At 44.4% G+C, this 22,295-nt stretch overlaps 1 long non-coding RNA gene across 4 annotated transcripts; it reads left to right on the top strand.

The window, feature by feature from the left end:
• LOC133769838 (uncharacterized) lies at positions 1–21,447 on the top strand. Of its 4 annotated transcripts, XR_009867286.1 has the most exons (7): positions 15–85; positions 4,075–4,144; positions 6,800–7,005; positions 7,780–7,823; positions 18,069–18,243; positions 19,590–19,698; positions 21,114–21,447. It is a non-coding gene; the product is annotated as an uncharacterized LOC133769838 (long non-coding RNA). The 4 variants fall into 4 exon arrangements; XR_009867284.1 differs by lacking the exon at positions 4,075–4,144 and having other exon boundaries at positions 1–85; positions 19,593–19,698; XR_009867283.1 differs by lacking the exon at positions 4,075–4,144 and having other exon boundaries at positions 1–85.
• The last annotated feature ends 848 nt before the right edge of the window (positions 21,448–22,295 follow it).

Here is a 22,295-nt window from a genome sequence, read left to right as displayed (position 1 = left end):
CCCAGAAGCCTCCGCTCGCTGGGCGTCTCTTGCTCGCTCCCGACAGCCGCGGTGACCAGGCCGCTGAGAGCCGGCGGTGCAGCGCGTAAGCGGTGGGCGGTGCGGGCCCCTTCCCTCACGGTGCTGTCCCTTGTGTAGGACGTGGCCTCCTGCCGGCCGGAGCGCTCATCGCCGGGTGTCTGAGTCCCGGCTGGGGACTCAGAGTTGGGGCCGCTCCTCGGGTCCCGTTTGGACGGACCTGGGGTCCGGGCGCTGGTTCTCAGTTCCTTCCCGGGAGGCGTTGGTCAGTGTCCTGGGCGTTTTGGAGCTGAGTCTGGGAGGGGCGCCCCAGGGGGCTGCAGAGGGGCGAGGCCTGAGGGCTGCTAAGCGCCCAGGGCCGCGCCCGGACAGCGTCCGTCCCTGGCCTGGCCTGGCCTAGAGGTCAGTACTGAGGTTGAGAGATGGTGCTCAGGAGAAGACCAGTGACTTTCCTCCGAGCCCCGCTACCCAAGTGGCATTTGTGCCCATTGTAGAGATAGGAAACAGAGGTTGGTGAGTAATTTACAAAATCAAATGGCCAGCAGCCTGGTACCGTGATGTTACATGTATTGACATCGCCAAGTAGTGCATTCGTAATTTTTATTTATTTATTTGAAAGACAGAGACAGACCTACCTCCGTTGGTTCGTGCCCCCAAACTGCCAGCAAGTTCTAGGCCGATGCCAGGAGCCAGGAACTCAATCCGGGTCTCTTTGGCAGAAACCCAAGTCCCTGGGCCTGCTGCTGCCCTCCCAGGCACGTTAGCAGGGAGCTGCATAGGAAACCTGGAGGCTGGGTTGTGGAATGCAGTGTCCCAAGCAACAGCTTCATTAGCGGTGCCGTGCCCGCCCCTGCTTAGGGATTCTTGTAGGAAATGCTGCCACACCAGTATTCTTCGTGGCACAGATCATGCTGTTTTTATGGAAAATCATAAATACCAGTGGTTGAGTTGAGAAATGGTTCAGGAACATTAGAGAAGTTAGTACTTCAACCAGTTGATTTCATCCATCCTTTCCTCTTAGGTTTACACAGAATTAAGATACAACAGTCTAAGTATAAAAGAGCTCTTTTTTTTTTTTTTTTTTTTTGAAAGGCAGGGTTACACAGAGGCAGAGAGAGAGAGGTCTTCCATCCACTGGTTCACTTCCCAAATGGTCACAGTGGCCAGAGCTGGGCCGATCCGAAGACAGGAGCCTGGAGCTTCCTCCCATCTCCCACGTGGGTTCAGGGGCCAAGGACTTGGGTCATCTTCTGCTTTCCCAGGCACATTAGCAGGGAGCTGGATCAGAAGCGGAGCAGCCAGGACTGGTACCAGTTCCCATACGGGATGTTGGCGCTGCAGGCAGCAGCTTTACCCACTACACCATTGCGCTGCCCCTAAGAGAACTCTTCTGCTGTAATATAAGTATTAAATATATAATTTAGTATTAAATATATAATCTGGTTTTTAAGTTGGGCATACTGTTTCTCATTCAGTGACATAGAAACTAATGGTGTGCTGGACAACAGCTGAGTCTAAGATTTGATGCAATATGGTACATACCTTAGGTTGAAGTGTTAATTCTCTAAATACGATCATAAATTATTTCATTTTGATCCCATACAACTGCTGGGATATCGGTAGGAATTACTGTTTTCTAAGGCAAATGAAACTCAGATAATTTTCCTTTTCTTATGGCTGAAGTGGTGCTTTGAGTCAGGTGACGGGTGTGCTACCTAGCTGCCTAGGATCTGGGGGAACCAATATTTTAGCAAGTTGGTTTCCTTTTGTCAAGAGTTGTAAAATATTGAATTGCGGACCAAGGAGTCAAATCCCATGCAGCAGAAAAATACTCAAATACTGAATTACGCCATAATATTTTTATTAATGTGATTAGATTTATAGAACATGTACAGTGCACATCTGGTTAAGCTATTTTTACCTATAAGTAATTGTCTTCTTAATGTTTTCTTTTAAAGAGATATATTAAGTATTGAAAATCTAAAAACATACCCATGGGGCAGGAGTTGTGACGCAACAGGTTAAGCCACCACCTGGGGCTCTGGTATCTCATAATCAGTGATCCCACATTTCCGATTCAGCTTCCTGCTAATGCACCTGAGAGGCAGTGGATGGTGGCACAGGTACTTGGGCCCTGCCACCAGGATGAAGTTCTTGGCTGCTGCCCTAGGCCTGCCCTAGTCATGGCCGTTACTAGCATTTGGGGGATTGAACATTTTGGGGGATGGAAGATATCCCCCTTTCTGTATCTCTCCCTCTCTGTCTGTCACTCTGCCTTTCAAATAAATAAATCTTTAAAAAGGAAAACATTCCCAGAACAACAATATTTATTCTGCTGTAGACATGACCATGTAACTACTTCCTTGTCAAAAAAAAAAAAAAAAAAGGAATATTTTCCCTCTAGGAAACGATTCCAATTTTATTGCGAAATATAGTAGAGCTCACTTACTTGCTAGCATTTATCTAGAAAACCAATTATGCCTATATAGAGTAGAAAGTCATTTTTAAAAATTCGTGGGGCAGGCATTGGGCTCAATGGTTAAGCTGCCCTTGGGATTGCCTGCATCCCACACTGGAGTGCCTGACTTCGAGTCCCACCTCCACTTCCAATTCCAGCTTCCTGCTAATGTTTACCCGGGGAGGTCACAGGTAGTGGTTTAGGTACTTAGTTCCTGCCAACCACATGGCAGACCTGGATTGTGTTCCTGGTTGCTTTCTTAGCCTAACCCAGCTGTTGGGGGTATCTGGGCTGTGAATCAGTAGATTCTGTCTCTCTCTCTCTCTCTCTCTCTCTCTGTGTATTTGCCTTTAAAACAAATAAAAATTTTTTTAAATAGTGAAATCCTTGATTGCAACAAGTTCCAGTGATTACTCATCTTCTGTCTCTGAATTCATAGCTTTTAAGTGTCTGAAAGATAATTATCTATTTACTTGTTTATTACTTACGGCAAAGGTGATACATGATTGTTTAAAAACCTTGAAGCCTTTCCGAAATACACAACAAAGAGTGATCTGTCCCCGTAACCCTGCGCTCCTGACTAAGCACGGTGAGCTGCTTGGTAGCTGTTGTTTTGGATGGCCTGGCTTTGCTTCCCAGCCTTCCCCTGTAGCTGGCAGTCTTCGACAAATAATTTGTCCTCACAGTGCCTCCGCTTCCTCTTCTCAGTGTGATAGTGCCGGTTTGCAGGGCTGTGTGAGGGTTTAATTAAACAGGTAACATGGGCTGTATATTCTCGGGCACATACTTAAAAATGATCATTTGTGTAGATGTGTGTAGTCAGCATAAGCTCGATTATGTTTGATAACAGACAACTCCCCAAATTTTCCTGGCTTAATAAAATGGAAGTTTATCCCTTGCTAGCAGATGGGCCGGGCAGCTTTTTCACGGCCTCACCCTGGGGCCCAGGATAATGGAGGGTGCACCCTGTTATGGTTAAACTCTCAAATAGATGACATCTTTAGTAACCACAGCAATGAGAAAAGGCTAGGAAATCACACATGGACTTCTTATTGCTTCATCTCGTAACTGACATACTCACTTCACAGTTTATTGGTCCTAATTTGTAGCCACGGCCCTGCCCAACTCTAAGTAAACAGAAATATGGAGGGCACACTATTAAGTGAGTGCAGTCCCCTCTCTCCCAGTCCACTTTCCCCTGGCATGGTATGGTACTCTCTGCACTGTGCTGTAATTCTGTTTTTCTAACTTCGTGTTTCCTGGCCACCTCCTCATGCCAGTTGACTCATATCAATTGACTATTCAGCCTTTCTCTGTGTCAGGCATTGTCCAAGGTACTGGGATAATCCTTGCTTTTATGTATTTTATCAGATTATGAGCAGATCAGAAATACATTTTTAAAATATTTATTTTAAAATTTATTTGAGAGGTGGAGAGAAAAATCAGAGAGTTGAGTCCCCATTCTCTGGTTTACTCCACACATGCCTGAAATGACTGGGACTAGGCTGGGCTGCAACCAGGACTTGGAACTGCAATCCAGGTCTCCCAGATGAGTAGCGGGAACTCAATGACGTGTGGTATCACTGCTGTCTCCCCAGATCCTCATTGGTGGAAGCTGGAGGCAGGAGCCAGAGGCGGGTATTGAACCCAGCTGTTCCAGTATGAGATGTGAGCATCTTAGCCAGCGTCTTAGTAGACTGGACAACCCCATTTCCTTTTTACAATTTTGTTTTTTGAGAGGCAGAGAGGAAAAGCTCCTGTCCACCAGCTCATTTCCTAAATGCCTGTAAAGTCCAAGGCTAGGCCAAGGCAAAAGCCTAGGAACCAGGAACTCAATCTATTTCCCGCATGTGGGTGGCAGAAACCCAACTGCTAGAGCCATCGCTTGCTGCCTCCCAGGGTCTGTGTTAGCAGGAAGTTGGATCAGGAGCTGGAGCCAGGGACAGAACCCAAGTAGTCCAATGTGGGCCATAAACCCCTACTCCAAGAAAAAATATTTTAAAAACTATAGTATCAAGGGCTGGCGCCGTGGCTCAACAGGCTAATCCTCCGCCTTGCAGCGCCGGCACACCGGGTTCTAGTCCCGGTCCGGGCGCCAGATTCTGTCCCAGTTGCCCCTCTTCCAGGCCAGCTCTCTGCTGTGGCCAGGGAGTGCAGTGGAGGATGGCCCAAGTGCTTGGGCCCTGCACCTCATGGGAGACCAGGAGAAGCACCTGGCTCCTGCCATCGGATCAGCGCGGTGCGCCGGCCGCAGCAGCCACTGGAGGGTGAACCAACAGCAAAAAAGGAAGACCTTTCTCTCTGTCTCTCTCTCTCTCACTGTCCACTCTGCCTGTCAAAAACAAACAAACAAAAAAACTATAGTATCAAAAAAAGTTTATTTTGATACACAATTTGTAAATTCATGCATGGATTTTCATAATAGGTGTTCCTATGGACTTTTTTTTTTTAAGATTTATTTATTTATTTGAAAGAATTACAACAGAGAGAGGTAGAGACAGAGAGAGAGAGGTCTTCCATCCACTGGTTCACTCTCCAGATGGCTGCAACGGCTGGAGCTGCACCGATCTGAAGCCAGGAGCCAGGAGCTTCTTCCAGGTCTCCCACGTGGGTGCAGGGACCCAAGCAAATAGACCATCTTCTACTGCTTTCCCAGGCCATAGCAGAGAGCTGGGTCAGAAGTGGAGCAGCTGGGACTAGAACTGGTGCCCATATGGAATTCCGGCACTGCAGGCGGTGGTTTTACCAGCTACGGCACAGTATTGGCCTTGAGTTAAATTCTGAAAAATGGGGCTGGCATTGCAGCCAAGCCAGTAGAGCCACCACCTGTGACATGGACATCCCATATGGACGCAGGTTCATGTCCTAATGTCCTAGCTGCTCTACTTTTTTTGTTGTTGTTGTTAAAGTGAATTTTTTTTTAAGATTTATTTATTTGAAAGCTAGAGTTACACAGAGGCAGGCAGGGGCTGGGGGGTAGGTCTTCCATCTGCTGGTTTACTCCTCAAATGGCTGCAACAGCAGAGCTGGGCCAATCTGAAGCCAGGAGCCAGGAACTTCCTCTAGGTCTCCCACTCAGGTGCAGGGGTCCTTGGGTCATCTACTGCTTTCCCAGGTCGTAGCAGAGAGCTGGATTGAGAGTGGAGTAGCCAGGACTTGAACTAGTGCCCATATGGGATGCGGCACTGCAGGCAGCAGCCCCACCCGCTACGCCACAGTGCCAGCCCCAACTACAGCAATCTTTTTAAAGGTTTATTTTATTTTTATTTATTTGAAAGGCAGACTGACAGAGATATCTTCCATGTGCTGGTTTACTCCCCAAATGGCTGTAATAGTGGGCGGCTTAACCTGCTACACCACAGTGCCTGCCCCTGCTCCACTTCTGATCCAGCTCCCTGCTAATGTGCCTGGGAAAGCAGTGGAAGATGGCCCAAGTGTGTGGGCCCCTGCACCTATGTGGGAGACCCAGAAGAAGCTCCTGGCCCCTGGCTTCAGCCTGGCACAGTTCCAGCCATTGCAGCCTTTTGGGGAATTAACCAGCAGATAAAAGATTGACCTCTTCTTGTCTCTCTTTCTCTCTCTCTCTCTCTAACTCTGCCTTTCAAATAAATAAATATTTTTTAAAATTTTGAAAAATATGAGAAGGTGATCTTTGTGACTATCTCTTAATAGTCCAAGAAAGTATATCAGTATGTCTTAGAAGTGCATGAAGATGCATTTTATTGTTGTATGTATTTGGAAATGCTTAAAACACTGGCATCCCATATGAGTGCCTGTTCAAGTCTTGGCTTCTCCACTTCTGATCTAGCTCCCTGCTAATGTGCCTGGGAAAGCAGCAGAAGATGGTCTATTTGCTTGGGTCCCTATACCATATGGGAGACTGGGGTGGAGTTTTAGACTCCTGGCCTCAGTGTGGCCCGGTTCTGACCATTGTGGCCATTTGGGGAGTGAACCAGAGGGTGGAAGATATTTTTCTTTCTTTCTCTCTCTCTCTCTCTCTTTCTCTCTCTTTAACTCTGCCTTTCAAATAAATAAATAAATCTTGAAAAAATGTATAAGGGAAAAAAAGTTAAACTGTAAAATATTGTATCCACAAGCCGTTTAAAAATGTTGAACATTAAAAGTTTTTTCACAATATCTTGGCTACTTTTTCAAGTAATTGGACAAATGCACAATTTGAATAGAAACCTTAGTCATGTACTTGTGATTGTCCCACTTGAAAAACTGTGTTTTTTGGTTATTTGCTTTCTGTTGCCTTAGGAATAAACTACAGTGTATAAACATTTTGAGTAAGTTTCATCTTTTTTGTTTTCTTTGCTTCAGTTGGGCAAGAGACCTAACAATTAGATGATTGCAATGGAAGCAAAAACTGACTTCAGCCTACTTCACCCCAGTGAGTTTGCTGGACTCTCCAAATCCTGTTTGGCTAATGGTGAGGTCACTCCCAGATACCACTGGGAGTGTCTTGGAAGATCACTCACTCAGAACCACCCAGTACTGAAGGGAAGTGGTGACAGGCTGGCCAAGCGGTGAGCAAGAATGCTTGTCACAGACACATTTGTCAGTGTTGGTCACAACTAAAACATGATATTTGGAGGAAAATGCACGCCATTGCCAGGAAGCTATGCTGGATGGGCTATGGCCAGAGAGGAGGAACTTACAGATACAGAGAGATTTGCACTTGCATGGCTTGGGTAACTTGGATATTGGGTACAGGAAAGCTCTGTGTTTTATTTTCACAAATTAGTTCACCCTAATTATAATGCACTTTGTATGAGGCAAAATCTGTGGTCTGAAGACAACATTGCTACCTTAGGAAGGAAGAATTTACCACATCCTGCTCACATCCAGTTGGAAACGTTTTTAGGATTTGGAATGATTAGCTTTTTGGTGTCAGACTGTCCTCGCATAGGCTTTATCCAGTCCTAGAGCCAGCTTTGGAATAACGAGTGGTCGGCCCTCAGGGTCAGACCCAGGAAACAGATGTGTGATACCTACCTGCAGAGCACAACCACAGTTTTCCCTTCTGAAAAATGGACACAAAGTCTCTTCCTCCTCTATCTTACTGATATGTTTTGAGTACAGTGTACCAAAATTCCGAAAGGGAAAATAAAGAACAATTTAAAAACCGCCCATGGGGTCCTTAAACAGAGTGTTCCCATGTTAATTTCAAGTCCTCCTCCCAAGAGAAATTTTCTCAGGTTTCTACCTGGGGACTGGAGTTTTGCTCTGCACTCTGGTATATCCCATGTTCCCCAGTCACTCATCATTCATTCACTCACTTTTTTTTTTTTTTTTGAAAGGCACAGAGACAAAGCCAGACACATTCAGTCTTTGTTTCAGTGAGGTGAGTACCATGTGCCAAGCACCATGCTAGGGATTAGCAATACAAAGAGGAACAGGGCAGACAGCTCCAGCCCCCGGAGAACTTAGATAAGGCAGGGAGACCAACATTATAGACATGTTTACAAATGCACAGAGTGTATGGAGAAATGGTATCAGAGGCTGTGGGAGCTATCAGTGGGTGTGATATACTTTGATATCTGGGTCAGAGGGTTTTAGTGATACCAAAGGTAAAACGAGAGAAATGAGGAGGAGTTGGACAAGCCCCCTTCAGCTGACTAGGAAAGGAACTTGGTGTAGGGAGTGGGAACAGCACTAAATAGACTGTGAAGTACAGACGGGAACGCAGCCCGGCTGTGTTGTACAGAGACAGAGTTCCACCTTTATTCCTAGGGGAGTGCGAAGCCATGAAAGTCGCGTGTGTTTGCTTTTGATGTATATGTCCAGGCAGTTAAAAGAACCTTCTAGCTACTACAGCTGGCCTGTATATCCATAGGTTCCTTATCCACATGGAAAATGGGAAAAAAATGCAGCTCTCCTGAAGATTTTTTCCCTGTGTCATTATTCCCTAACCAATACAGGATAGCAACTATTTACATTGCATTTACATGGCATTAGGCATTCAGATCAACCCAGAGATGATTTGGAGCGTACAGGGGAATGGGCATAGGTTGTGCACAAACATTATGATGTTTTACGTAAGGGAATTGAACATCCGTGGATTTGGGTATCTGAGGGTGGAGTTCCTAGGGACGACTGTGTGTGCCAAACAGAAGAGATGCTGGCACACACGTTATGTACATGTGGCAAATCCAGTTAGGAGGCAACTGGAGGAAATGGATTCAGGGATTGCCAGAGAAGAGGAAAATAAGAAAAGGAAACAATGGGATTTGGTGGTGAGGGGAGGATGGATGACTCAGAGCTGGCTTTCCAGACTTCTGACTTATGCTCCTAAGGAATGCTTGGTTTGGGAAGGAAACTGTGACTCGTGCTTGCTTAGAACATGGCATCCACAGAAGCCAGTCAGAGCACAAAGTCACATGTAGACGTGCAAATGTCCTTTCTCACAAATACACCAGACTTAACAACCTGATCCTGAAAACGTCGCGTTTCAGATTGTGGATGACCTTTATTCCCTGTCCTTTATCCTAGTCTTGGGCAGTGCAGATCCTCCAGACCGGGCTTTGGGTGTGGTGCTGGCACCGTGGAAAGCCTGCTCTTGCCTGTGGATTCCCAAACCGTAACTCCTTGCTTTCTGTTATCCTTAGGCCTCTCACTTAAGATCTGATTGCATCTGGAAGATCACTCCCACAGCTTGAACTTTGCTCATTTCTTTTGCTTTTTAAATTTTTCAGTTTTTTTCATTGTTTTCTACCATACTCAGTCACTATCTTTCCTCCAGCTGCTCATCTTCCCAAAACTAAATATAAATGAGAAAGCCGGGGCTGGCGCTGTGGCACAGTGGGTTAACGCCCTGGCCTGAAGTGCCCTGGCCTGAAGCGCGGCATCCCATATGGGCGCCGGTTCGAGACCCGACTGCTCCACTTCCGGTCCAGCTCTCTGCTATGGCCTGGGAAAGCAGTAGAAGATGGCCCAAGTCCTTGGGCCCCTGCACCCACGTGGGAGACTCAGAAGAAGCTCCTAGCTCCTGGCTTCAGATTGGCACAGCTCCAGCCGTTGCAGACATTTGGGGAGTGAACCATCAGATAGAAGACCTCTCTTTCTCTGCCTCTCCTCTCTCTGTGTAGCTCTTTCAAATAAAAATAAATAAATCTTTTTAAAAAATGAGAAAGCCATTTAGAAGGAAGAAGAGTGTTCTATCACCAGCTAATATTGGGGTTATTTCTGGAGGCCACCTGTTTCATGGTAATGAAACAAGGTTGAACTTAATTCTGTAAATATTCTTTAGTCTTCGTCAAAGATATCATTATAACAAGAATATAGAAAAAATGAAAATGAAAGTGTGAAAGGCGGGGCTGGCATTTGGCCTGGAGATGACTCTGGCTAGGATGCCTTTGTCCCATACGGGAGTACCTGAGCTCAAGTCCCAGCTCTGCTGGCTATTCCAGCTTCCTGATAAGGTGCCCTCTGGGAGACAGCAGGTGATGGCGTAAGTGATTCAGTTCCTGGCCTGAGTCCCAACTTCTGTATAGAAGGGGAGTAAGCCAGCAGATAGAGGAGTGCCCTCTCTCCCTCTCTCTCCAATTAAATTAAAAATTTTAAGTGTGTGATAGCAGGTAAATACTAAATAAAATATAAGATCTATTAAAATCAGAAATGAGATTTTTTTTTCTATTTTTTTTAACTTTTATTTAATGAATATAAATTTCCAGTGTACAGCTTATGGATTACAATGGCTTCCCCCTCCCATAACTTCCCTCCCACCCACAACCCTTCCCTCTCCCGCTCCCTCTCCCCTTCCATTCACATCAAGATTCATTTTCAATTCTCTTTATATACAGAAGATCAATTTAGTATAAAGATTTCAACAGTTTGCACCCACATAGAAACACAAAGTGAAACATACTGTTTGAGTATTAGTTATAGCATTAAATCACAATGTACAGCACATTAAGGACAGAGATCCCACATGAGGAGCAAGTGCACAGTGGCTCCTGTTGTTGACCCAACAAATTGACACTCTAGTTTATGGTGCCAGTAACCACCCTAGGCTGTCGTCATGAGTTGCCAAGGCTATGGAAGCCTTCCAAGTTTGCCGACTCTGATCATATTTAGACAAGGTCATAAAAGACAGAGTGAGGATAGTAACCAATGATCCTAAGAGTGGCATTTACCAGGTTTGAACAATTATACAGCATTAAGTGGGGAAGAGGACCATCAGTACACACAGGTTGGGAGTAGAGCCATTGGTGGTAGAGTAGAGGTTATGATTACAAAGGAATGAGGCCCAAGTGTGCTAGACAGGGTCTAGAACAAAGGACAGAGTCATTATTAGAGGAGCTAAGAAAGGTGCTGTCTAAGCTACAATTAAGTTTTCTGATTGAGAGGCAAATAGAACCTGATAGAAGGGGCTTAATAATAATCTGTTGGGCTTTAGGCCTTGTAAGTTAAGAGGCCCAGACCTATCTATCTCTTCACATGGGGTATATCCTAAGGAAGGTGTGAACCTCCTGGGGGAAGGCACTCTGTTGACTTTCATTACTTGGCTGGCCTGGGAGGAGAGCTGGCCAAGTAAAGGCAGGGGGCATCTCTAACAAGAAATTTACAGTTCTGCCTGCAATGTTGCTGACCCTACTTGACCATCCCCTCAGCTGCAGTGGTCACTTTGGAAGTTGGGCTGAGTGAAGGGCTTTTCAGCTTAGAGCCAATAAGATCTGTGGCTCTGACCTGGGCATCCTTCGACTCCAGGGCAGGTCCATTTCCAGTGATCCAACTCTTGGCAGAGCTGCCAGGGCTCTTCACAAGCTGACTTCTGCTGAAGCCCAGGCTTACCATACTGAAAGCCACTGCAGTGGACTGGCCTGTTGGGTCTCCTTGAGGGCAGATCACTGTACAGATCAGCCATTAATAGGCCTGCCACCCATTGCTTCTGATGCCTAGCTTTCTTTTCCTCCTGGTTTGTGTTAAAGCAGACCAGAGGATGCAAGTCAAGGGAGTGCCCATGTCCCATCTCTAATCTTCGGTGGCCTGAACTACAAGTCTATAGTCACAGGCATGTTCTGTAGTAGTTTTTCTAAGGTAGACAATGCCCATAAGGAAAATTATATTCTCACTTTAAAACGTTCTTGCCCTTTGGTCTGAAAGGGAGGTTTTTTCTACTTACTGTATACTTCGCTGATGGCGAAGTGAATCTAGCTATGAGATTATTATTTAAGTTCTTATTTTGGCTTTGCTATTACAGAAAAATGTTAGCCATCTCTTTTATAAGGTCTAAAGATTAAATTGTGCATCCTACAGATTCCTTCATAATAGAATTAGTTTCCTATCTTGAAGAGAATAGAGAAATGAAAGAAGAAGTTGGGCTTAGAATAGAGAAATGAGGGAGCAAGTCCTAGATCGCTTGCTGACAATAGCAATATTACATGAATACTTAGCAAACCGTTTCAACCATTAGATAACAACTTAAGAAAACATTTACCAGAAGGTCCAATGCCTTCTATAAATTTTAAGAATCATGTATTTGAAAACACCTCTTAAATATCTAACATGGTGTAGTTTGTTTAACCATTAAACTTAAGCACAACCAACAAGTTTAAAACATGATACACAGATTCAGGTCACACAAATTAAAATGTATCTTTGATTGATTTTAGCAGCTTAAATTTATGGACAATCTTATCTATAAGCCATTTAAAATAAAACTCTTAATAAAATTTCCTATGTGGACATACAATATGTACACACATATAACATAATAGACCAATATGGCAATTTTAATAATAGCTTTTAAAATCTTTAACTCTTTTTGTAGATTTCCAATTGATTTGAATTGCTTTTTGTTTTTAGATTACTTTAACACATTGCTTTAACAGAGCATCAGAGTTTAATTCTATGTCAAAGAGAAATTGAGCTTCCTGTGATCTTTTGCTGTGAGGTTTCCTTCCTTTACCTTCTTTCATATTGGTGACCATGTTTCTGTGTTTCTGTGTGTAACACATCTTTAAGCATCTTTTGCAGGGCAGGATGAGTGGCAACAAATTCTTTCAGTTTCTGTTTGCTATGAAAAGTCTTAATTTCACCTTCATTCACAAATGAGAGCTTTGCAGGATATAATATTCTGGGCTGGCAGTTTGTCTCTCTTAGTACCTGGGCTATATCTCGCCATTCCCTTCTAGCTTGTAGGGTTTCTGATGAGAAGTCTGCTGTGAGTCTAATTGGAGATCCTCTGAGAGTAATCTGACGTTTCTCTCTTGCACCTTTTAGAATCTTTTCTTTATGTTTCACTGTGGTGAGTTTGATTACAATGTGTCGTGGTGAGGATCTCTTTTGGTCATGTTTATTAGGGGTTCTATAAGCTTCCTGTACTAAGATGCCTCTGTCCTTCTCCAAACCTGGGAAATTTTCTGCTAGTATCTCACTGAAAATGCCTTCTAATCCTTTCTTCCTCTCCATGCCTTCAGGAACTCCTAGAACCTGAATATTAGGTTTTTTAATAGTATCCTGTAGGTTCCCGACAATATTTTTTAGATTTCTAATTTCTTCTTCTTTTCTTTGTTTTGCCTGTTTCCTTTCCTGTTCTCTGTCTTCTAAGTCTGATATTCTCTCTTCTGCTTCAACCATTCTGTTTTTAAGGCTCTCTAATGTGTTTGTCATTTGATCTATTGAGTTCTTCATTTCATTGTGGTTTTTTGTCACTATCAGAGTTTCATGTTCTACTAGTTGTTTCATTTCATTTTGATTCCTCCTTAATATTTCATTTTCACGAGAGAGATTTTCTATCTTGTCCATTAAGGATTTCTGTAGTTCAAGAATTTGTTTTTGAGAACTTCTTAATGTTCTTATCAATTTTTTGAGATCCACTTCTTGCATTTCTTCGATCTCATCATCTTCATAATCTTGAATTGGGGTGTCTTTTTCATTTGGGGGCGTCATAGTGTCTTCCTTGTTCTTGTTACCTCGGTTTTTGCGTTTGTTGTTTGGCATGTTGGAGATATTTGGTTTCTTCACTGTGGTGTTTTTTCTTGTTACACTATGGCTCTATATTAAGTGGACTGTCTGCTTTCAGTGGAGCCTTAGAGGCTTGAGATGAGTGTGGACTGAGAGCTGTGTTTGGTTCCTCAGGGTTGAGGGTGTGTCAAAGATGACACTCCCAGGTTAGGTGTGGTAAATCTCTCTTTTTTTTTTTTTTTTTTTGATTCAAAAGGGAAGTAATTCCGCACAGCTGAACGTAATTGGAGGTAGTTAGGCAAATGATATACCCACAGGAGCCAGAGATCGGAAGCTCTTTCCCAAGTACCACACAGGGAATCTGTGCTGCCCTCAGTGTGGGCTCCAATTCTCCTGCAGTCTCCTACTGGATTGCCAAGTTAGATCCTAATCTCCTGTTATTTCACCCCTCCCCCCAGAGTCAGGTTTTTCTGCTAGGCTCAGGGCTGGTACAGACCTGAGGTCGCCCTGCTTATGACGTATGTCCAAAATGGCGCTTGCTCTGTCTTGCTCGCCTTTGAGGGGTGAGCGGAGAGAGAGAAACTCGTTTTCGTATAGGTCACTTTTTTTTTTTTTCCTCTCTCTCTTCTAGTTAGCCTGGTGAACTTTTCCCCACGAAGTTTCAAGCCTCGTTCCCTCTAGCCTCCTCTTTCCGCTTGCCCGCTGGTGTCTCGGGCTATTGAGGTTCGGCTCACCTTGCGTTCCAGCGCTGGTGTGTTGAGTCTGCCGCTGGTGTCCCGAACTTGGGCTCCCACGCTCTCCACACAGGTCCACTGTGAATCACTAGTTCCGGAAGAGTTTCCTCTGCTGTTTCTTCCCCTACTCTTCCTTGACCCTGCAGTATCTCCACTTTTATTAACCTGTGTGTCTTGCTGAACTATCAATGTGCTCCCTTCTTATTCCACCATCTTGCCGCTCCTCTCTCAATCCAAGAAATGAGATTTTAAGGCAAAAAGCATTACCAAAATAGGGTCACTGGATACAATAAAAGGATCAAATTACCGGGAACAAGAAATTAGAAACAAATCCCACAGATATAAAGAGAGATTTTAACATCCATTTCCCAGGGATCTGAAGAGCAGGTGAAAAGATAAAATCAGGCTGAGCAGGTAAGGTGCCTGCATCCCGTGTCAGAGTGCCTGAGTTTAAGTCCCGGCTCTGCTCCCAATCCCAGCTTCTGCGCCTGTGCACCCTGGAAGCAGCTGCAATGGCTGAAGCAGCTGAGCCCCTGTCACCCACCAGGAAACCTGGTTGAAGCTTCCACCCAGGAACTGGCACGGTGGTGTAGCAGGTGAAGCCATCACCTGCAGTGCTGGCATCCCATACGGGTGCCGATTCAAGTCTCTGCTGCTCCATTCTCAATCCAGCTCTCTGCTTGGCCTGGGAAAGCAGTAGAAGATGGACCAAGTCTTTGGGTCCCTGAACCCGCGTGGGAGACCTGGAAGGAGCTCCCGGCTCCTGGCTTCAGATTGGCCCAGCTCTGGCCGTTGTAGCTAATTGGTGGGTAAACCAGCAGATGGAAGACCTCTCTCTCTCTCTCTCTCTGTAACTCTTCATTTCCAATGAATAAATAAATCTTTAAAGAAAAAAAAAAGTTTCCACCCAGCTGTCAGTTTCAACCCAGCTAATCCCAGCTGTTGTGGAAATTTGGGGAATAAACTAAAGGATAGGAGTTCTCTGTCTGCCTGTCTGTCTCTCAAATAAATATTTTTAAAAAATAATTAAAATCAAAGATATAGAAAATTTGAACAAAACAGTATTCTTGATTCAATAGAGTGCACCACCTAAAAACTGCAGAGAATTTATTATTTATTTGAAAGAGTTACAGAGAGAAAGGGAGAAACATAGGAGAAGGAGAGAGAGGAGAGAGAGCGAGCCTCCATCCACTGATTCGCTTCCCAGATGGCTGCAGTGGCTAGAAGCCAGGAGCTTCTTCCAGGTCTCCCATGTGGGTAACAGGGGCCTGAACACTTGGGCCATCCTCCACTGGTTTTCCCAGACCATTAACAGGGAGCTGGATCAGAAGTGGAGCAGCTGGGATACAAGCTGGCACTCATCTGTGATGCTGGCATCGCAGGTAGCAGCTTTACCCACTATGCCACGATACCAGCCCAGTATACATTCTTTTAAACATTATGTTCGTTAAAATGTTTATTAGCCAATGTTGGGCCATAAAGTAAATCTAAATGAAATTTTTTTTAATTTATTTTTTTTAAAGAGTTACAGAGAGGCAGAGGCAGAGAGAAAGAGAGAGAGAGAGATCCATTCATCCTCTGGGTCACTCCTCAAATGGCTGCAAAGGCTGGAGCTGGATTGATCCAAAGCCAGGACCCAGGAGCTTCTTCCAGGTCTCCCACATGGGTGCAGGGGCCCAAGGACTTGGGCCATCTTCCACTGCTTTCTCAGGCGATAACAGAGAGCTGGATCAGAAGTGGAGCAGCTAGGTCTCGAACTGGTGCCAATATGGAATTCTGGCACTGCAGGTGGCAGCTTTACCAGCTACGCCACCAGCCCCTAAACAAATTTAAAAGTAGTACCATACCTATTGCATTGTTTGACCACAGTGGGATTAAATAATAAATACTTACAGAAAAGATAATTATGAAAAGTTCATATTTGGAGATTAAGAAACATATTCATGAATCAATTAGAATATAAGGAAAATTTGAAATATTTAAGATGATAAAACCATTGCATATTAAAAATGATGGTTAGGCATTTGATAGAGCGATGAAAATGCAGTTTGGGGCACCCACGCCCCATATCACAGTGCCTCGTTTGAGTCCTGGCTCCTCTGCTTCCGATCCAGCTTCCTGCTGATGCGCTACCTGAAAGGCAGCAGATGATGGCTCAAGTAGTTGGATCTCTGCTCATGTAGTTGAGTTCTGGGTGCCTGGCTTCAACCTGGCCCAGCCCTGATGTTTTGGACATTTGAGGCATGAACCAACAGATGTAAGATCTCTTTCTGGTCTCCGTCTCTGCCTTTCAAATAAAAAAAATTCATCTAGGGCACAGGGTGGTACTGTGGGTTAATCTGCATCCTATATAGGAGTGTCAGTTCAAATCCTGGATACTCTGCTTCCAATCCAGCTCCCTGCTAACGCTCCTGGGAGGGCAGCAGATGGTGACCCTAGTGTTTGGGCCCATAGGATCCCAGTAGTAGACCTGGATAGCGCTCCTGGCTCCTGGCTTCAGCCTGGCCTAGACCTGGCTGTTGGGCCATTTGTGTGTGTGTGTGTGTGTGTGTGTGTTTGTCTCTCTGCATCTCAAATTAAAAAAAGAATAAAATTCTTGAACAATGAGATTTGATGAGCTCATGGGTTGGTGACTGCATCCACGTGCTAGGAGGATGCACCTTCCCAACTCCTCAGGGACAGAAACTCTTGCACTTGGAAGCCTTACAGACTTTACCCTTGGTTCCTCCTCATTGGCTGTTTATCTCTTGCCTTTGTAACATCCTTTATAATAAATTGATAAATATAAGTCAAGTGTTTCTCCGAGTTCTGTGAGCTACTCTAGCAAATTAATGAACACATATCCTATACCTACATATCAATGATAAAGTTTAATTTATAAATTAGGCACATTTACAGTTTATAAGTTAGGGCTGGCACTGTGGCATAGCAGGTTAAGCCACCGCCTGCATTACCAGCATCCCATATGAACAGTGGTTTGAGTCCCGGCTGCTCTACTTCCTATCCAGCACCTGGGAAAGCAGCAGAGGATGGGCCAAGTCCTTGGATCCCTGCACTCATCTGGGGGACCAGGAAAAAGCTCCTGGCCTCAGATTGGCCCCGGGCCTGGCTATTGCAGCCATTTGGGGGAGTGAACCAATGGATGGAAGATTTTCTCTCTCTCCTGCTCTCTCCCTCTCTCTCCCCCCTTCTCTATCTAACCCTGACTTTCAAATAAATAAAAATTTTAGAAAAGAGAACAACAGTAATAATAGCTATCCTGTAAAAAAAGCTATGTGAATGTGAGATCTCTCTCAAAACACCTTACTGTACTTTACTCACCCTTCTTTTTCTTGGGATGCTGTGAGAAAACACAGGAAGCACACCCTGCTTCTCTTTGGCATACTCAAATTGCCAGCAGCTGACTCGTGTGACATATGGAGCCAGATGGTGCCCAGTTTAAAACTTGCAAATTGTTTATCTCCAGAAGTTTCCATTTAGTATTTTCTGACCATGGGTGACCATGGGTAACTGAAACCACAGAAAGCAAACTATGAAGGCAGGTATTTGGCCTAGATTAAGCCACAGATTAGGATGCCCAAATCTCGTGTCACATTACTTGGGTTCAGTTCCTGGTTCCAGTTCTTCATTTCAGTTTCTTGCTAATGCAAATCTAGAAGGCAGTGGTGATAGCTCAAGTAGCTGGGTTCTTGCCACTCACCTGAGAGACTTGGATTGAGTTCTGGTTTCTGGGCTTCAGCTCTAGCTGGGAGCCATTGTGGGCATTTGAGGGGTAGACCAGCAGATAGATCCATCCATCTTCCCTTTCTCCCTCCCTCCTTTTCTCCCTCCCTCCTTCCCTCCCTCTCTTCCTCTCTTTCTCTCTCTTTCTCTCTCTGTCTCATCTATATATATCTGTCTCCCTCAAGTAAATAATAATAATAAGAGTTTTTCTCTTAAAACTGTAGATAAGGGGAGACCACTGTACGCCATCGAGAAAACGAAAGGACAGTACAAACGTTGGTTGAGGGTGGCGGAGCAAGCCCACCGGCAGAGCAAGAGATGCTGACGTTGGTAGCCAATTAAGGCCCAGAGGTGTGTGGCGAAGGCACCGATAGTACAGCTCCACAGTCCCAGACTCAGGTGAGTCCCAGTTTTCTAGCTTGAGTTGCCCCAGAAAGCATAGCCTGAGGCATTATGCATTAAGAAGGGCAGTTCCAAGAAACAGGAGTAAGGAAAAGCAGAAGAGAGAAACAATATGAAACTGCATTGTGGAATTGGCCCTGAACAGATGCCAATGAGTGCTCCATCTCTCAGGATAGTACTTAAGTAACCTTTAAAAAAAGCAACAGAAAACAAAAACCATGATGTTTGCACCTGAAGACTCAAAACAGCACCTAAACACATTTCTTAATGATTAGATTTCCCTCATGGGCGGTTGATGTCTGTAATGTAGGACTCTCCGACCTCATTCATAACTCAGATTCCCTTTAATCAAACTCCAACTCATAATTGGTGGTAATGGATAGCAAGGAGAACTGAAATCCACAGAATAATAGCTACCATTTAGTAAGCACAAGGCAGTTTTATATAATGTGTAAGCCTCACAAAGTAGCTTTTGTTCTACCAATTTTATTTATGCCAAAACTGAGATGCAGCTCACTTCAAAAAAAAACTTGGCCAAGGTCACAGACCTAGTAAATAGCAGATCAGGTTTCACCCTTTTTTTTTTTTTTTTTTTTTTTTACTCCAAGGACAATGCTTTTTCTATCATGCCTTCATGCCTCTTAGGAAAAAGGATTGAGGTTCCTAAATCTCTTTTAGACAATAATTAAAATTTTTTATTTGCTTAAATAGGCCATACAAACACATGGTTCAAAATTCAAACCATAAAAGAGTGTCCAGTGAATACTCTGTTTACCCCGCCCACTAGGCACCCAATTGCTTTTTTCAGGGTGAACTAATTACCAGGTTCTTGTTTATCTTTCCAAAAATGTTTATGCTAAATATAAATATTACTTTCCCCTTTCAACAGAAATATACAAACACATTATTCTTACCATGCTTTTTTTTTTTAGTGAACAATATATCTTTTAGTGAACCATTTTTTTTTTTAGTGAACAATATTTGGAGAATTCATTACCATATGCTTGTATACAGCTTGGCCAACATTTTGATATTTTCTTATTACTAAAACTTTTATTTCTAAAGAGTACAAATTGCATTAAAATTTATTTGCCCTTTCCACTGCCCTACTTATTCATGGTTGAAAGAATAAAGAAGAACACAGTGAGAATCAGGCAACAGGAAGGGGATGGAGAAACATGAGCTAACCACGAGGCCAACAGCAGTCCCTCATCAGTTTAGGCTTACTGTGGCCCTGGCTCACCTCTAATCTCAGGGCTGTCTTGGGAAACACCTGCTGATCCTCTTCCCTCCCAGTTGATCATTTGCATGAGTGTAATGTGAGTGCCTATTTGTCCTATCAGCAGGTTGGGCCTTCTGGCCCCAAAATGCGAAGACAGTGTTATGAAAACAGATGGAAAAACCAAACCTTGTTCTTCTCCAGATTCCAAGCCCCAGAGTCTCTATCACACGGTACAGCACTCAGTTGCACTTAGTCTAATGCTTCTCATCGGTTGCTTCTTGTGTGTGGGAAATGACTATGTAACATCCCATGGGAAGAGCCTGCACCTTCCAGCATGGTGCTCAGCCATGGTTGGTGCGTGTGAGTAAGTCCCAAGGGGCAGAAGGTTAAGCTGGTGATCCTGTTCATCCCTCCTGCATTGGCAGGAGGCAAAGATAATTGGTGGGAAGTGTGGAGAGATGAGGACAGACATAGACGGAATCAGAGGAAGCTTTCTCAGCTTCCAAGGTTCTGGAAAATGAGCATTACGAAAAGAACTATATAGATTTCAAGATCAACTTATCTTTTAATTCCATTTCTCCTGAACTTTTTGAAGCTTCCTCATATGTCCCCGTGAACCCACATTCCCATAGCAACACATCCTTGGGGAGAAGATGGAAAAAGCTCCCTGGGTGATTCTTCCTCCGTCTTCATACCCAATCCATAATTATAGCTCAGAGAAAGGAGAGATGCAAAGACAAGAGTGAACATCAAATAGCCACTTGCTATATAAATTATTAAACATTTTTTAAAGGAAAGAAGATAGGTGTTCCTTTTTCTTTTGTTCTGTCCTTTGTGCTTCTTTGCCGTGGTCATAGCACAAAGGGTGAAATGTACCTGTGAAAGCAGCCTGTACATGTCACATCTGAGGCTCAAGTGGCCTATTTTTGTGTGCCCCAGGAGTTCTATTGATTTGAAGTTGTTTTATCTTCTTTGCCCATCTTCCTGCAAAATTTCCTTAGAGATGTCCTGCCTCCATCATATTCATGTCCACTAATAGATATACTAACACGTCCTAGTTCAGTAGGTCTTCAACTTTTTAATGATTCATTTTAAAAACTATTTATTGATTTACTTTATTTGAAAGGCAGAGAGAGGAAGGCAGAGAGACAGAGAGCAGGTGCACTCCCCCAAATGCTCACTACAGCTAGGGCAAGACCACAGCAAAGCCAGGACCCAGAAACTCAATCTGAATCTCCCACACAAGTGGCAAGAACTCAACTACTGGGGCCATCACCTGCTGCCTCCCTGTGCGTGCAATAGCAAGAAGCTGGAGTCAGGAGCAGAGCCAGGACTCAGACCCAGGCGCTCCAATATGGGCTGCAGATGTCTTAAATGCTGTGGCGAAGACTGCCCAGTTCTCAAACAAGCATCAGATTCATCTGGAAGGATTGCTAAAACCCAGACCTCTAGAATTCAGTGTATGATGTGAGAGGGTTAAAAAAATAACTAAAACTTTCCATCTTTATCGATACTAGCAACTTCATGAAAATTGGTAACACAAAGTGACTGAAAATTGCTCTTGTAGATAGTTGTGTGCTGGCTTGGGGAAGGCACTGGCAGGAATTTCTTCAAATTCAGGCTCACGTTATTTTTCCTTATAAAGAATCAGAAATGGTGCTGGCGTCATGGTGTAGTGAGAAAAGCTGCTGCCTGTGATGCTGGCATTCCATTTGGGCACCGATTTGAATCCCAGCTGCTCCACTTCTGATCAAGCTCCCTACTAATGCGCCTGAGAAAGCAGAGAAAGATGACCCAAGTGCTTGGGCCCCTGCCACCCTCGTGGGAGACCCAGAAGAAGCTCCTGGTTCCTGGTTTCAGCCTGGCCCAGCAGCCATTTGGGAAGCGAACCAGCAGATTGGAAGATCTCTTTCTCTTTCTGTCTCCCCACCCCTCTGTAACTGCCTTTCAAATAAATAAATAAATAATTTAAAAAACACTTTGCTAAAATCTAAAATATGACTAAAATGTGTAATTTTTAAGAATTTGAAAGGTGTCATGCAAGCAGTTGTAAGTCTGAGCAAGGTGAGTGACTCCTTGCTCACTACAGGAGCTGCGAGTTGACTTGGACAATTGCTTATTTAGAGATTCAGCTGTGAACCGGAAGGCAGCACAGTTCTTTTCTCTAGAAGATCATTGCATCTGTCAGGCGTTCAGGCCAGCAGTTAAGACACCCGTGCCCCACGTCGCAGATCTTGGGCTCAGCTCCTCCTCTGGCTCCTGGCTCCAGCTTCCTGCTAATGTGTTCACTGGGAGGCAGTGATGATGGCTCAATAAGTGGGTTTCAGCCACTCTTGTGGAAGACCTGGATTGTGTCCTTGGCTCCTGGCTCTGGCTCTGGCCATTCTAGACATTTGGGAGATGAACCAGCGGATGAGAACTCTTTATTTATTTAACATTATTTTATTTTTTTGAAAGGCAGAGTTACATAGAGAGAAAGGGAGAGACAGAGGGAGATCTTCCATCCACTGGTTCACTCCCCAAATGGCTGCAATGGCAGGGGCTGAGCCAGGCCAAAGCCAGGAGCCAGGAGCTGCTTCTGGGTCTTCCACGTGGGTGCAGGGGCCCAAGGACTTGGACCATCTTCTGCTGCTTTCCCATGCCATAGCAGAGAGCTTGTTGGGAAATGGAGCATCCAGGTCTCAAACCAGCACCCATATGGATTGCCAGTGTTGCAGGTGGCAGCTTTTTCCCACGAAGCCACAATGCTGGCCCCTGGCTGGGAACTCTTCCCTGTTTTTCTTGGAATGGGTCTTACAGTGCAGAAGGTTAAGCTGCAACTTGGAAT

The sequence above is a fragment of the Lepus europaeus genome, chromosome 11 (genome assembly GCF_033115175.1).
Source record: "Lepus europaeus isolate LE1 chromosome 11, mLepTim1.pri, whole genome shotgun sequence".
Taxonomy (NCBI): domain Eukaryota; kingdom Metazoa; phylum Chordata; class Mammalia; order Lagomorpha; family Leporidae; genus Lepus; species Lepus europaeus.
Note: the sequence above shows the minus strand (reverse complement) of the source record. Positions and strands in the feature narration are given on the sequence as shown.